At 35.6% G+C, this 16,870-nt stretch overlaps 1 protein-coding gene across 1 annotated transcript in view; it reads left to right on the top strand.

Moving 5' to 3' along the window:
- Positions 1-16,870, top strand: part of HTR1F (5-hydroxytryptamine receptor 1F) — a 35,948-nt gene that overhangs the window by 1,707 nt on the left and 17,371 nt on the right. The gene's annotated exons all lie outside the window — the stretch shown is intronic.

Below are 16,870 nucleotides of genomic sequence, written 5' to 3'. Positions count from 1 at the left end.
AAGACCCAAATTTAATTTTGAATTTCAGATAAACAATGAATATTTTTGTCATATAAGCATTCTAGACATACTAAAATTTTATTTGTTGTTTATTTGATATTCAAATTTAACTACATATTCTCCATTTTCTTTTTTTGTAAGATTTTTATTTTTTCTGCTACTGTTGATTTACATTATTCTGTCAGTTTCTGCTGTACAGCAAAGTGACCCAGTCACACACACACATACATATATATATATATATATACACATTATTTTTCTCACATTATCCTCTATCATGTTCCATTACAAGTGACTAGATGTAGTTCCCTGTGGTCTATAGGAGGATCTCATTGCTTATCCACTCCAAATGCAATAGTTTACTTCTACTAACCCCAAACTCCCAGTCCATCCCACTCCTTCCCCTCCCCCTTGACAACCACAAGTCTCTTCTCTAGGTCCATGACTTTGTTTCTTTTCTGTAGATAGGTTCATTTATGTAATATATTAGAGCCCAGATATAAGTGATATCATGTGGCATTTGTCTTCCTATTTCTGACCTAGTTCACCTAGTATGAGGATCTCTAATTCCATCCATGTTATTGCAAATGGCATTATTTTGGGGTTTTTTTAATGGGTGAGTAGTATTTCATTGTGTAAAATATACCACATCTTCTTAATCTATTCATCTGTCTTTGGACATTTAGGTTGTTTCCATGTCTTGGTTATTGTGAACAGTGTTGCAGTGAACATAGAGGTGCATGTATCTTTTTCAGTGAAAAGTTTGTCTGGGAGTTCCTGTCATAGCACAGCAGAAACGAATCCGACTAGGAACCATGAGGTTGCATGTTCAATCCCTGGCCTCTCTCAGTGGGTTAAGGATCTGGTGCTGCCGTGAGCTGTGGTGTAGGTTGTAGACACAGCTCAGATCGCTGTTGCTGTGGCTCTGGGGTAGGCCAGCGGCAACAGCTCTGATTAGATCCCTAACCTGGGAACCTCCATATGCCACGGGTCTGGCCCTAAAAAGACAAAAAAAAAAAGAAAAAAGAAAAAAGTCTGGATATATGCCCAGGAATAGGATTGCTAGGTCATATGGTGGTTCTATGTTTAGTTTTCTGAGGTACCTCCATACTGTTTTCCGTAGAGGTTGTGCCAGTTTACATTCCCACCAACAGTGAAGGAGGGCGCCCTTTTCTTCACGTCCTCTCCAGCATTTGTTATTTGTTGATTCGTTAATGATGGCCATTCTGACCTGTGTGAGGTGGTACCTCATTCTAGTTTTAATTTGCATTTCTCTAATAATTAGTGATGTTGAGCATTTTTTCATGTGTTTCTTGGCCATCCATACATCTTCTTTGGAGAAATGTCTGTTCAGGTCTTCTGCCCATTTTCCAGCTGGGTTGTTGTTTTCTTGCTGTTGAGTTGTATAAGCTGTTTGTATATTTTAGAGATTAAGCCCTTGTCAGTTGCATCATTTGAAACCATTTTCTCCCATCCCATAGGTTGTCTTACTTGTTAAATCTGGTGACTAAATGTGCTAAATATCTAAATTGAGTCGAAAATGATATACATAGACTATAGGCAATGAAAATAGATCATTTTTTAACTTTCAAATATTGACATGCCACAATAAGCAAGAAAGGAAAGAAAGAAAGAGAACTTCAATTTTTTTTGCAAATAGATGGTAAAAAACAGATCTCTTTAGGAATTCAGAATTACTGGCTTGGCAGCTAGTCAGGACAACAGTATTTAAGGGGGGAATGGAAAACTAATTAGCAAATCTTTATTAAATTTTGCAGGAACTTCTTCAGGAATAGAGATTGATAGTGTGAGAAATAGCTGCAAAGCCTATTTTTAAATGCAGTTTTTTTTAAGTCATAAACCCCAAAACAAATTTATTTGAATAAATGTAAATTCCTTCAGCATAAAACTAAAGATGAGCCAAAAGAGAAATTCTTATGCAAAAAGAAAATATGAATTTATGCTTAAATCAACATAAGAGAATTCTATCAGAGAGCTGTTCCTAAAAATAAAGAAGTTAAGTGTATATCTATATTATGAATCAATTCATTGCAAACATATTTTCTTTCATATTTAAATTATCAATATATGAATTAATCAGGAATTATTTCAAAAACAGTGACATACATTGCATTGATTGGCATCTTATGTTAAAATTATATTGAGTACTTTTCAGATTTATATCAACAGAATTTCTGTAGTATGCAACTAATGAGAAAAAAACATACAGAGAATACAGCTGATAATTTGCTTTGCCCTTGTTTGGAAAGATCACTTAAAAATAATCAAAATTAAATTGCTTCTCATAGTCCTTAAGCAAATGCAGGCAACCCCACCACTACCACCACAAAATGTTCTCTTCAGTCCTACATTTTAACCTATTGATGCTTATATACAATAAATGTCACGTTAATAATTCCAAAAATTGTTTTTTTATTTCACGAATTCCTAATAGATTAAATAATTGTGTGTGCTATTTCATCTTTTTCAGTCATTTACTCAAGGTTAATTAAAATACTGATTTTATACCCTGATTACAATAGTGATATTTTATTAAATATTTTAACAAATAGAAAAATAGTAGTAAGATTATTACTGGTAAAGGTTGTAATACATTTGAACTTTCTAACCAAATAAATCTACTAAATATGAATTATTGGTCTTACTTATGGAAGCACCCTGTCTTCTTGATTTGTTTTTCATAGTTTAGAAATGGAAAAGGCAAATTTACAGTAACAACATCTTCATTTGCTTGAAATATTTGGAACATATGTATAGAGCTAACATGCAGTGGCTCTTCAATAAGTGTTGCATTTGGATAATAATCAGAAAGTTATACTATTTCTGGAAAATATCACATTATAGGGAAAAAATTCTGCTACAACTATCTCTAGAAAAGTTTCTTAAAATATATTGGAATATTAAATAGAAAGGAGGTGCTTAGTTGTCTTGATCTGCCTAATTACCTAAATGTGAAGAATTTAAGAAGCTCGGAGTTACTCTCACTAAATCTTATTTATGAAATGAAACCCAAAGAGAAGAAACCAATGAGCCATTGACTGTCACTCCACGGTGACACTACAACACTATCACCTTTTTCTTGCAAGATACAACCACCTCTCTTGACATGTCTGTTGACCTAAAAGTGTTACCCACAACATCAGTTTCTGTATAGGAAATCCATGATTCTGTAGTTCAGTTTTGTAAGAATTCCTGGTTTATGATTCCTCAAACTCCTTAGTTTTGAAAGGATTCAACAAAAGACATCTATGCTTCCAACTTGGGGCCACAGATCTTAACGTTCTATAAATCTTATCCAAACCTATCTAGCAATATGTGTACAGTGTCATTCCAATTGTGTTGTAAACCCTTTGAAAGCAAGGTCTGTAATTCGTTATTTTTATACACCAGAGCACTGGTCTTCATAATTGGTAGGATCTTGTAAAACACTCAGAATTAATACTGAGGAATCAAATTCATCTTTCTTCTGTTTAGCGGCACAACCTTTCTCCAGTCCAGGCCAGTTTTCTGGGCTTTCTCTCTTTGCAGAAACTCAAACCAATTCCTTTTTCCTCAAAATCCACCCAAGCCCCTTGAGGTTGTTTTCCCCTAAAATTGATTGCATTGTAGAACACAGTTATCACAGTTTTCTACTAATTTACCTACTTCTCCCACTAGAAGATTTAGATTAATTCTTCTCGAAGAAGCAAGACACAGGGAGGAAGGACAGGCAAAAAGCCAGCACTGTAAAAAGCAGTTCAATTACAGTAATTTCCTCTGGAACTTCCTTGTTGTACTCCTCCAAATACAAAGTGGCCTAGAAAGGAAGTTTCTACATTTCAAAGAGATTGGAGCAACATCTATACCAATTGCCCAAAATAGAGCCATCAGGTACTCATCTGATTGGATTTTCTCCTGCCTTAGAAGAATGCCTAGGTATTCAGTCTCTTTCAGGGATCTTCTAGTGGCAAGTATACATTAAAGTACTACAAAATTGTCCATAAATACTAGGATTATTAAAAATGCATTATGCTCTTTACCTTTGCTCTGAACCCCCTTATCTCCAACTCCTAAGGATCTGACATCATTTTCTTATCCTGGCCTTAAACATACCAATAAAAATTATCCACAGAGAGTAATTAATAATATAATTCTTCAATATTATTTAATATTTAGATTTAGTTGACATGGTTTGGGGTAATCACCCAAACAACATCCTACTCTAAAATTGATTAAAACTCTCTCCTCAGAATTTATCAATGGGGCAGGAAGATACAGAGTCAATTAACTGATGGATAAAGCAAGACTTGAGTGGACAGGTTATCCAGCACAGGAGCCAGACTTTATGGTAGTTGACATGACACGCAAGAGAAAAAGAAAAGAGTAAAAAATGCAGATGAAAGAGACCACTTGCATCTAGAAAGAAAGAGGATCTCCTTTCCAGTCCCCTGAGAGGCCCTTGTGTGACAGACAGTCACTTGTTCTAATGACTCCCTTTTTCATAAACCAGCATGATTGGATTTCTTATTTTTATAAGCAGACATGTCCTTCATAAACCCAGATTAATTCAATTAATAACATGAATTTGCAGGAATTCCCTGAGTTAATATCATGTTTTCTATGCAAATAATATGCAACATGATATGGATTTCAAAGATGTTCCAAAAGCTGTTTAATAGACATTTCCTATTATTTTTAAACTATTCACTTACTTGTTCACATATATTACAAAAGCAAATTTAAGTCCAAAGGAGGCGAATAATGTCAAATTGTGAAACAGGAAAATGGAGATGGTAAAATTAAACTGAACCATATACAACCAAGGCAAGATTTGGAAAAAAATATTTTGATCATATACAGCCTTCTTAAAAGTAAAGTCAGAAGTTCATGTGTGGCACAGCAGGTTAAGGATACTGGGTTTGCTGCAACTGTGGCTCAGGTTTGATCCCTGGCCCAGGAATTTACACATGCCATGATTGTGACCAAGAAGGAAAAAAAAAAAAAAAAAGTAATGTCAATAGACCTATTCTAAGGTTACTAGATAGTAATGCTATCTTTAGGAGGATAACTGGCAACATACCCTATGATTAATAAGTTTTAGAAGGCGTTTTGAGGCTACAACAACACGTAATTAACATAAATGACTGTATCCACAAAATACCACTTTTAGATGGCTTATCCAATACAGTATGTAGCCAGCAGGGATTAAGGCAAGGAATATCCATATGTCCACAAGTTCTTCAAGTCAATGCCAAAAGGTTAATGATTAAGTCATTCCCTACCCAAATTAAAGCCACAGCAGCTGGAATGCTACTACTCCACTCTTTTCTTAGTTCCTCTGCAGCTCAGATGACCTTTCAAATTCTCTACTAAAATGTCCTCTAGGTGCTTCATATTATTTATTATCCTCCTTTTCCTAGGCAGAGTAGGACACCAAGAGAGGTATCAGAACTGTTGCATAATTAACTCTTAAATCAATCTTTCTTCCACTTTTGTGAGCTTATTCCTTCCAAAGGGGAAAAATTGATTGCTAAATATGGTGTTTGATTTCTCCTGCCTGTTAAACTTCAGCTTTGATAGAAAAATAATGGTCTGTCACATGGACATCTTTTGCATTGTAATTTCATCATTTTATGACAATTGACATCTGACAGAAAATGGTAAATGCCTTAATTTTAAGTTGATGACTCAACTGACTCAACCCAAATGGCAAAAAAAATTTTTTCATTAGTGATTTAAAAATTTGGAGTGGATAAGCAATGAGATCCTGCTGTATAGCACAGGGAACTATAGATAGTCACTTTCGTTGGAACATGATGCAGGATAATGTGAGAAAAAGAATATATATATGTGTGTGTGTGTGTGACTGGGTCACTTTGCTGTACAGTAGAAACTGACAGAAAACTGTAAACCAACAATAATGGAAAAAATAAAAAATCATTTAAAAATAAAATAAAAAATAAAAATAAACACTTATTAATTAGATTACATTAGTACTTTTTAAAGCTCATAAGATAAAATGATAACTCTGCTTTCACAGGGCTTAGAAAATCTTTCAAATACATTAACTCAGATACTTTTAATTATTTTGCTTGCTAACCTACAAATGAGGTTTGCTACCAGAATTATTTAGATGATTCATTGGCTTTGAAAACTCCTATTAGTATTACAGGCAGTGATGGAGTTCCCAGGTAGCCTAGTGGTTAAGTATTAGGCATTGTCATTTCTGTGACTCAGGTTCAATCCCTGGCCCAGAAACTTCTGCATAACATGGGAATGGACCAAAAAAATAGTGGTATAGGCAAAACTAAAAAACTGGGAAAAAAAAACTGGAAAAAAAAACCTGAAAAAAACTAACCTAAGTCTATCCTACTAGTAATAAAATTTGAATAGAAATGAGTTAAATGACATTTATTTAAATCTTTTTCTTATAGTACTCGTGTTTATGGTTCTTAAGCAAGTTTTGAGCAAAAAGATTAATACTTCAATAATCAAGCATGCTGGAAACAAGTGTCTTAAGAAATAAATAAAAATTTTAGATACATTTAGTTTCCTGAGTGTTATTATAGGCATTCTATCATAGTACAATACCATCACGACACAAGTAAACTTTGTTTTTGAAAGGCTATTATACTTTCTATATATAAATGCACAAAATAAGCAGTAACAGAAGTGGACAGAGTCTGGAAGACAAGTTTGAGTGTGCTCCCATATCAACACCAAACCCTTTAGATAGTATAGAGACCCCATAAATGAGAGAAAAGGCCATCCTTCTTTATTATCCAATCACCTCTTTCCCTCTGCCCCTCGCTCTTTTCTTCTTTCATTCAGCTTTACTTTAGAAGTCAGGAGACAGTCTCTGCATTCTAAAATCCTGACTTATACTCTGATTCCCCAAATTCCCTCTGCCACAATGGCTTAGTTTTCTGCTTGCATAGAATCCCTTAGACTTTGTTCTTATATAACACATTGTACAACATGAAAAATTTGGTGGGTGGTTTTTTTTTTTTTTTTTTTTTTTTGTCTTCTTCATATTCTAACTAAAAGTTTCTTAAGGGCATGAACTAAAATTTTTTCATCAAAATTATGTTACTAACATAGAGCCTGGCACCTAGGAGGCATGCAATTAAATGTCTATACTTATTGAAAGCTTACATATTAGATATTGTTCCTGGCACTGAAGTTACAGCAGTGAGCCAAAAAGTCTAGATCCTGGCTTTCATAAATCTTAAATTCTATTGGGGGAAGCAGATGGTACAAAAGTAAGACTATAAGAATTTCAGATAGTGGTAAGTACTATGAAGAAGAATAATATGATACTGTCTGAAACATTAATGAGGAAAAGAGCCAGTTCTCTAGGAGAGAATCTTCCAAAGAGAGAACAGGGAGTCCAAAGACCCTAGCTTAGGAGGAAATTTAATTTTGTGAAGTAGAAAAACTAAGAAGGCCTGTGTGGCTACGAGAATGGTGAGTCTATAGGAGTGATACCACAGATTGAAAAAGCAGACAAGGATAATTCATGTAAGGTCTTAAAGGGCATAGTTAAGGATCTAGGCTTTATTCTAAGTGCAAGAAAAAGTCATTGAAAAATTCTGAAGAGCAGAATAAAACTATCATCATATTTTTAAAGGCTCACTTTGCCTACAGCATGAAGAATGGACTATAACAGCAAAGCAACAAGACCATGTAACATGTAATAAAAATTAAACATTCAGATTTTGGCTGATTGATTGGTACTAAGAAAATAAGCACCAACTACCCCATATTCTAGTACAAGATGCTATAGGGAACCATGCCCTATTGGGTGCCAAGAAAAGAGCAGGAGGAACCAAATTTTATATTTCTTAAGCGTTCATTACCTCAATATTATGACAGTGTTGATTGAAGAGGGTAGAAATTGGAAATGAGATGAAGATGATCTTTGGAGAAAGTTATAGATTTCTGAGAGTTACCTCCTTTCCTATGATACAGTATGTCTAGAAATAAGGAGGGTTAGTGCTTCCCCCTCACCTCAAACTGAGAGAGAGGATCTTCAAGGAGACTGCGCAAAGAGCATGATTTATGACTCGGTGGAGTCTGGAGGACTAGGGCCGATGGGGCACCCACACCTGGAAAAGCCTAAGGGTGAGAGATTATTCACAGACTACTTCATTACAAACCCAGCAAAGGTGGCTGCTTTGGGAATGGCTCTTGCTTGAGACAATGGACAGATATTCATCTGACAAATATTTATTGAACTCCTACTAGACATCAGGCACTGTTCTGGGAACTCGGAATATATTAGTGAACAAGACAAAGACCCCCGACATTCAAATCAATTACACCTTACTGGGTAGAGATAATCAAAAACTTTCATAATAAATAAGTATATTATGTAGAAGATTATAAGAACTAAGGAAAAAAGGAAAATTAAAACTGATTAGGAACACAAGGGAAGGGTACCACAAAGAGGAAAAGAGATAAAGGTGGGTTGATTTATTAATTAGAGGGGTACAAATTTCAAGCCAAGACTTGAAGGAAGTGATGGAGTTAATTAACCAAGTGGCTCTCTCAGGTAAGGGCTATTTCAGGCTAAAGCAGCTGGTGCTAATGGAGCCTGCATCAGAATCCTGCAGAGGGTTTTTTAGCATCAGAATCCTCTGGAGGGTTTGTTAATGCACAGATCTCTGGGCTCCACTCCCAGAGTTTCTGACTCAGTGTCAGGGAGAAACAAGAATTTGCATTTCAAAAAGTTCCCAAGTGATGCTGATGCTGCTGAACCAGGAACCCACACTTGTAGAGAGTCACTCAGCTAGAGGAAAACCCCAAGTGGGCATGTGCCAGATGTTTTCAGGACCATTCAGGGAAGAGCTAGCTGGAGCTTTTCTGAAAGAATTTTACTCAGGAAGTTTTCCTTCTGAGACTGCGCTGAGCAACAGAAAACTATGGGCTAAGGGAGAATTTCTGTGACCAACTGGACCAGATGAGAACACTGCCTGGAAGTGCTCACTTTTTCTTAACTAATTAAATACACCCCTTCTTTTAAGATGCTACCTCCTTACTCCACTTGTAATCTAATTTCCCTAATTTTTTGTAATAACAATGTCTTTATCATTTTAGCTACTTTTCTACTAATATCTTCAACTCTCTTGTTACTTTGTTCTTCTCCTTGCAGCAAGATATATATGGTCTAGCAGTTTCATTTTCTACTCTTATAATGGGGCTGCTGAACATTTCTGAAGAAAAATTGCACTGTAGTAAAAAGATTGATGCCTCAATAGCTTTAAACAATACACAGAACTCTTTCATCTACCTTTGCTCACCTCCCTTCCTACTCTCTATAGCAACTATGCCAAATGTTCATCTTACTTGTCATTTTCCCTGCCTCCTCCCCCTCAACAGATGACACAGTCTCCTATTCAAAGAGAAAACAGAGTCTATGACACATGAAAACCTCCAAGTTTCTGCCATTTCTATCCGCTTCCCCAAGATCTACAAGCTCACATGTTCACTAGCTGCAGACTTATTCCCTTCATTTATCTCCTTCCTGGACTCAAATAACACCATACAGACAAATAATACCATATAAACAAAGAAAGGTGATCAAAGGTAGATGAGAAGAGTTCTGTGTATTGTTTAAAGCTATAGAGGCATTAGTCTTTTTCCTACAGACTTAGGAAAGTGTTTGACACAAACTAGTGTGCTCAATAAATTTGTTTGGTTAGATTTTATTTCATTCTTTTAAAACAGGTAACAAATATATAATGAGCATAAAATTTTAGAATCTCTTTCCAAATCGTGTTTCCCTAGTCACACATTTCTATTCCCTGGAGGCAACCACCATTACCAGTTTCTTATGTATCCTTCCAGCGATATTCCATATACAAATAAGCAAATGTGTTGATAAATATTCTTTATATTACATGAATAGTAATATTTTATCCATTCTTTTCTACACTCTGATTTGTCACATTAAAATATGCTTTGGCAATCTTTTCCTATCAGAATATAAAGAGCTTCTTTATTTATTGAAGGATGTACATACAATAACCTATTTATCTGTAATGATGTACATATTCATTTTCACACTGAAAAATATGTGTAGGGAAAATTCTAGGTAGAATGATTATATCAAAGATTATTTCCATATTGTCTTCATGAGGTTGGACCAATATATGTCAACAATGTGTAAGAGTGCATACTCTTAACAGTATTTTTCACTTATTCATTCATTCATTCATCAAATTTTTGGAGAGACTATTATGAGATAAATTTTGTCTCAGGCCCAAGATATCCTCATATACCTTATATTCTAATGAGGAAATATACAATAAACAAATTCCTGTTAAACTTTTTACTTTGCCTCAGAACTTTAGCTTCTTTGACATATAAATATATCAAACTATCGATATTTTTTTAAAAAATCAAATTTATCCTCTTGGAGTTTCCATCTGTCTTTTGCCTTTTAAAAACTTTCTAAATTTTAAGTTTTTCATTAGTAATCAAACCTCTTAAATGACTACTTCACACTGACTTTCTCCCTTTCTTCGTCTTCCATTCATTCTTTGAGGTGTTGTCTTTACCAATCCCTTATGATTTTATAGATACACAGGGTTTCAACTAAAAATGTATGAAATATAAATTAAATTTCCAATCCAGCTCTGCTTTCTAGACAACTACATATGGGTTGCCTCATATGTTAGTCTTAATGTGTTTAAAAATATCTGTTACTTTTACCATGATCCTGTCCTTTCCATGCTCCCAAGCCTACCTTCCCTGTGTTTGCTGTCTTGTGTATGACATCATCATCCAACTGGTTGCCCATCACAGAGCATAGCAGCCACTGTAGGCTCTTCCTCCTTCCTCAAGCTCCACCTCCTCCCTTATCAAATTAACTGTCAAGTCTTGTCATACATTAAAAAGGGGGTTAAAACTATTTTCTCTCCTCATCCTCCTGTTTCATCCCTTGCCTGGAAACTCATTGTTTCTCACCTAATCTACTTAATGATCTCTAATCATGGCCTCTCATCTTTGCCTATCCTGCTTCTTGTTCTCTAGTGGGTCTCCATGGCCTCCAGAATTGTGTATATAAATCTCTTACTTCCTGTCTGACTTTTTACCCTCAACCCATTCAAATGATTTTCCTATCATACTCTTACTGGTATTATCTTCTCCCAAAGGGCCCTCTCTGCAGCCTACTCCCCCCCCCCCGACCCAACCCTCTGTTGACCCAATAATCTTAACTCTCAAGCTTTTTTTTTTTTTGTCTTTTTTTGCTATTTCTTGGGCCACTCCCACGGCATATGAAGGTTCCCAGGCTAGGGTCCAATCGGAGCTGCAGCCACCGGCCTACGCCAGAGCCACAGCAATGCTGGATCCAAGCCGCGTCTGCAACCTACACCACAGCTCACGGCAACGCCGGATCATTAACCCACTGAGCAAGGGCAGGGATCGAACCCGCAACCTCATGGTTCCTAGTCGGATTCGTTAACCACTGCGCCACGACGGGAACTCCTCAAGCCTTATTTTAAATTTAAATTCCAGTGTAAGGGTTTTCCTGTCCCTCAGTCCCAGACAGAACTGCTACAACTTTGTATAAATAATTGCGGCTTCTTTTTTATACATTAACTAATGCATGTATCACCTAGTACACTTCAGGTTGTGAGCACTGGCTTTATCCTCAGGCTTCATATGATGGCAAAGGCATTTCAAGAAATCCAAGTTTAAATACTCACATATGTCCAGTGAAAAAATAAAATTGAAAAAAAAAAGAAAGAAATCCCCTTTCTGGAAACTCCCTTGTTTTTGGATTCACTTGTCTTTGGAGACATGCCGACTAACAAACTCATCATTGTTAGTGACAGTCATTGCCAGAGAGTTTTGATTTCCCAACAGGAAATAGATGGCACATTCAAATTAGGATATTCAAAAAGAATTTATTTGCAAAGGGACTGATTTTAAAAAGGTGATGTGAATAGGGGAACCATAATCATAATCAGACCAGAGACAGGTCTCAATGACAGCAGTGTCCCCTGTGCCACCTTGGCATGCTGGACAGCTCTACAGCTGCAGGGCAGCAATTAATCCTGGCCTGCTACCACCTCAGTCTCCTCAGCAGCCAACCATGGAAACCAGCCACCATGCACAAACCACACCCAGGCCTTTGTTACCCACCTCAGTGCCACCAATGGGCAGCATCTTTGCAGAACTCATAATCTCAAGAAGTAAAGATTTCTTAAAAGTAATATTAGTGTTCACCATGCCAAATCCTCCCTCAACTTCTGCTAAACTGATAGCAACTATACTCAAAATTCAAAGATTTTTCTGTATGCAATATCTTTATTAATTCTCAGTAAAATAGTGACAATTTTTCGTAGTTTTTTTTAATTAAGTTGAACTAATGAGATTATTTTAGAATGTATATTACTAGATTTATTGGTTATTATAGTTTTTAATGTATTAATTACTTACCAGTAGAGAAACATTTCAATATTTTTAATATTGAATATCCAACAAATATGAGTATTAACATCCCTAATATTATAAGAGAGAAAAAATTTGAATTTGGAGGGGGGCATGCCCACAACATGAGAAGTTCCCAGGCCAGAGATCAAACCTGCCCCAGAGTAGCAACCCAAGATGCTACAGTGACAACCCTGGCTCCTCAACCCACTCCGCCACAAGGAAACTCCAATATATTCATTTTTCTATCCAGAGTACCAACTACACTATTAAAACTAAGTAGGTATTCACTAAATAGGTGTACATCTTTTTCCCTAAATACTGATAAACAATATACTCCTTGATGGCATGAGTTGCATCTTTTATGAATATGTATTACATGTAGAACCTAAAACACATTGCATTGCTTAATAAATTTTTATTGATGAGTATTCAAAAATTAGGAAAAAATTAGTAAGTTCAACCATTGTGCTCATATTTTATTATTGTATTCAGAAACAATTCAGATTTTTCTATCATAAATCATAATAGGTAACACATAAATCATCATCATTTAACCATGTCATTTCTTTTTTTTTTTTTTTTTTTTTGTCTTTTTGTCTTTTGTTGTTGTTGCTATTTCTTGGGCCGCTCCCGCGGCATATGGAGGTTCCCAGGCTAGGGGTTGAATCGGAGCTGTAGCCACCAGCCTACGCCAGAGCCACAGCAACGCTGGATCCGAGCCGCGTCTGCAACCTACACCACAGCCCACGGCAACGCCAGATCGTTAACCCACTGAGCAAGGGCAGGGACCGAACCCACAACCTCATGGTTCCTAGTCGGATTCGTTAACCACTGCGCCACGACCGGAACTCCCCTCATTTCTTAAATATCAACATAATCTTTGTAATTTTTTAAATAATTTTCCCCTATAATACATGACTTTATTAGTATCAGTTCCAAGTACATGTACTAAAATACTATAATCTAGAGATAGTAATAGCCACTAATATATAGTCACAAAAGTTTTAAAAAGGGTCTAAGTGGTGTTCCCATTATGGCTCGGTGGTTACGAACCCGACTAGTGTCCATGAGGATGCGAGTTCAATCCCTGACCCTGCTTAGTGGGTTAAGGATCTGACATTGCTGTGAGCTGCAGTGTAGATCACAGACATGGCTCAGATCTGGCATTGCTGTGGCTGTGGCATAGGCCAGCAGCTGCGTCTCAAATTGGACCCCTAGCCTAGGAATTTCCACATGCCATGGGTGTGGCCCTAAATAAAAAATAAGTAATAAAAAGGATGGAAGTGACTGAAGTTACTGAATGAGAACTTGTTATAAAAACCTAGCTTAAAAATCATGAAGAAAAGAAAAACTATTGGGGAGTAGCATTTAAATATTCTAAGAAAAACATGCTAAGCCTTTTCTTGTCATTCAGATATAGGCAGATTTCTCATAATTTTCTTGGGGCTGAATCTCAAGAAATTGCTGTCTATAACCTTACTCTGTGCTTCAATTTGTACCTTGGCAGTCTAGGATACTTTATTATACAAAAGCAAGACAAACAAGATATTATATTCTATGGCATTAAGTAAATCCAACTAAATAAAATAAAAATAGAAAGATACCTATCTTATTTAAAGTCATGACTACTTTATACTTTATGTAAAACCAGTGAATATTTAGGCTAAATATCTCAGTCAATCACTGCCTATCTTAGCCAAGTTTAAAAGTTAAGGATTTTTTTTCATATTTTAGCTGATAGTCTTGGTTAACCAGCAGACTGGAAGACCAGATTGCATTTGAGCAGAGCACCAAATTATGGCTATATAACACTGCCTTGTGTTTCAGTGCTGAACATTCTATATTATCATTAATTAAAGATGACAAATCAACTACCCAATTTCAGCTGACAGCAATTAAGCACCCACACTATGTTACTAGATTTCTGCTTTGTATACCAGCCCTACCAAGCCATTGGGCCCAATAAATGTCAGTGTTAGTCATTTGTTTTATTTATGATATTCAGTTAATCAGCGATACTTACTAAACCTTACCAGATGTAAAGATGCACTTTATAAAGGGGCTCCAAAGAGAGAACACAGATTAAAGATGAAAGAAGAAGAAGAGAAATACTTCTAATTTAACATATTTACAAAAGGAAAATAAAATAAAATGGAAGCACATATAGTGTGATCAAGTGAATGTCCTTTAGTTCCATTAGTTACATTTGCATAAAGTATAACAGTCAAATGTCTTTCAAATGCTGTTTTAAAAAAGTTAAAAAAAAAAATGAGAGAGGAGTTCCTGTTGTGGCTCAGCAAAAATGAACCCGACTAGTATCCATTAGGACACAGATTCAATCCCTGGCCCTGCTCAGTGGGTTAAGGATCGAGCATTGCCATGAGCTGTGGTGTAGGTCATAGACGCAGCTCAGATCTGATTGCCGTGGCTGTAGCATAGGCCTGCAGCTGCAGCTCTGATTCACCCTCCAGCCTAGGAATTTCCATATGCCGCACTTGCAGCTCTGAAAGAAAAAAAAGAAAAGAAAAAAAAGAAAAAAATTATTGTGCTTAGAATTGCTTAAACATTTGCCATCTTAGCTTGGTTAATGAGTTATCATGCATCAATAAAAATTGGAGTTTTTAAATCAAATGTCATCACTAAAACTAAATCTCTTTTAACCTTATAACAATAGCTTTCATTGAATTTTAACATATCCTAAGCTCTAATATTTGTTTCCAAATAATTTACCATATTTTATTCATATTGAGAAAATTTAACTATTGTTGCCCCAAATATTGAGATATACTTTGTCCAATCCAATATTTTATTCTAGATTAGAATAAAAAATTAAATATCTAGGTTAAGATAGTTACCAGATTGTTAATAATTAACTAACTTCAGAAAGAATGTTTTAAAAATATTCCTCACATCTAGCATATAGCTAATACTCAACTTTTCAGAGACTTTTCAATAAGGATATAGAATTTCCAGATTTTTTATCTAATTCCTGATGATAAACATGTACATTAGACATTATTATGTCCAGTGTCACTGTGGAGTGAACTATTCTCCTTATTGAATACTCAAGAAAAGGGAATGTTAGGCAAGAGGAGGGAAAGATCATGAACATGTTCTTTCAAAATTTTCATCCCCAGCCTGCTAACATATTATCCATTTTCAATTTTAACTCAAACACTGAGAGTACATCATTTCTCATTCATGGTAATTGTACATCATTTCCTTCTACACCACCTTCCTTTAGTGAAATTAGAAAATGTTGTGTTAGACAGTGACGGTATGATAGATACAATAAAATGAAGACTGAGGTCAAAATAAAAATAATAGTTTTTACCCTGTTAGACCATTTTATGATTTCTCTATGATTATTTTATGATAATCCTACAGGCTGAATTTGCTATCCCATTCATGAATATAAACACTGAGATTATTAGGTGCCAGGCACTTAAAGGATTTATATGTAATCTTCAGCAATACCTTATAAGGTTTCATGCTTGTTATCTTCATTTTGCAGTTAATGAACCTAGTCTTTGAAAGTTGAAATGACCTTCCTGAGCTCAAACTAACAAGTGGGAGAGACAGCCTTCAAATGAAGTTCTGTTTAACTCTCGCCCATGTGGGTTTTAGTCACAACACCTAATAGACTTCATAAACTGAAGTCTCGATTTTAGGAATAAACAGCAGCTCTTATTGCCTTCACCACCCCAGTCCTCACATATCCCTTCACCTCTCCTTTGCATCCCCCACCACACACACATTCAACTTCCTTCCTCTTTAGGTATCAGTAACAAACAAAGGAAGAAGTACAGCATACTGAGTTTGTGCACATATCTTTGCCTTCTCTTCTATGCCTCTGAGTTAGTTTCAGTGTCCTTTGACTTATAGTGCTGTTTTCCCTAAGATTTCACTATTGCAATTTAATTATTTTTCCCAGTTGTAGCAGACTAACGAGCTGTTGTCTCTTGAAAACAATAACCAGGATAATTTGTGCCATGAAATATGTGAATATGTAAATTTAATTTAATATCAGAATTCCTCTCTTCTTTGTAAATATTTTTAAGATTTGGTTTAAGTTAGTTAATGCTTTAATGGCTAAAGTTGCTTTCATTAGTTGTTTTAATGAAGATATTGCCTAATATTTTAAAGATTTAGTTAAAGTTGCTATGGTTATTAATTTTCAATTCCACTTAGCAAAGTGTCTGCTTGTGTCAGTCCTGGGAGTGCTCAGGGAAACAGAGTCACTCAAAATATTTCTGGAATAAAGGAATTTAATGGAGATATTGGCATTCACATTAATGTTAGAAAAACTGAGGGAAAAAGGCTAGAAAAGTCAAATTTTATTTCAATCCAGTAGCTACCTAAGGTTAAAGAAATGACAGTGAAACACCTCAATCTAAAAGCCCAAAGTAGGGAGTTTTCAAAGGCT

The sequence above is a fragment of the Sus scrofa genome, chromosome 13 (assembly GCF_000003025.6).
Source record: "Sus scrofa isolate TJ Tabasco breed Duroc chromosome 13, Sscrofa11.1, whole genome shotgun sequence".
Taxonomy (NCBI): Eukaryota; Metazoa; Chordata; class Mammalia; order Artiodactyla; family Suidae; genus Sus; species Sus scrofa.
This window is presented reverse-complemented; position numbering and strand designations above follow the sequence as displayed.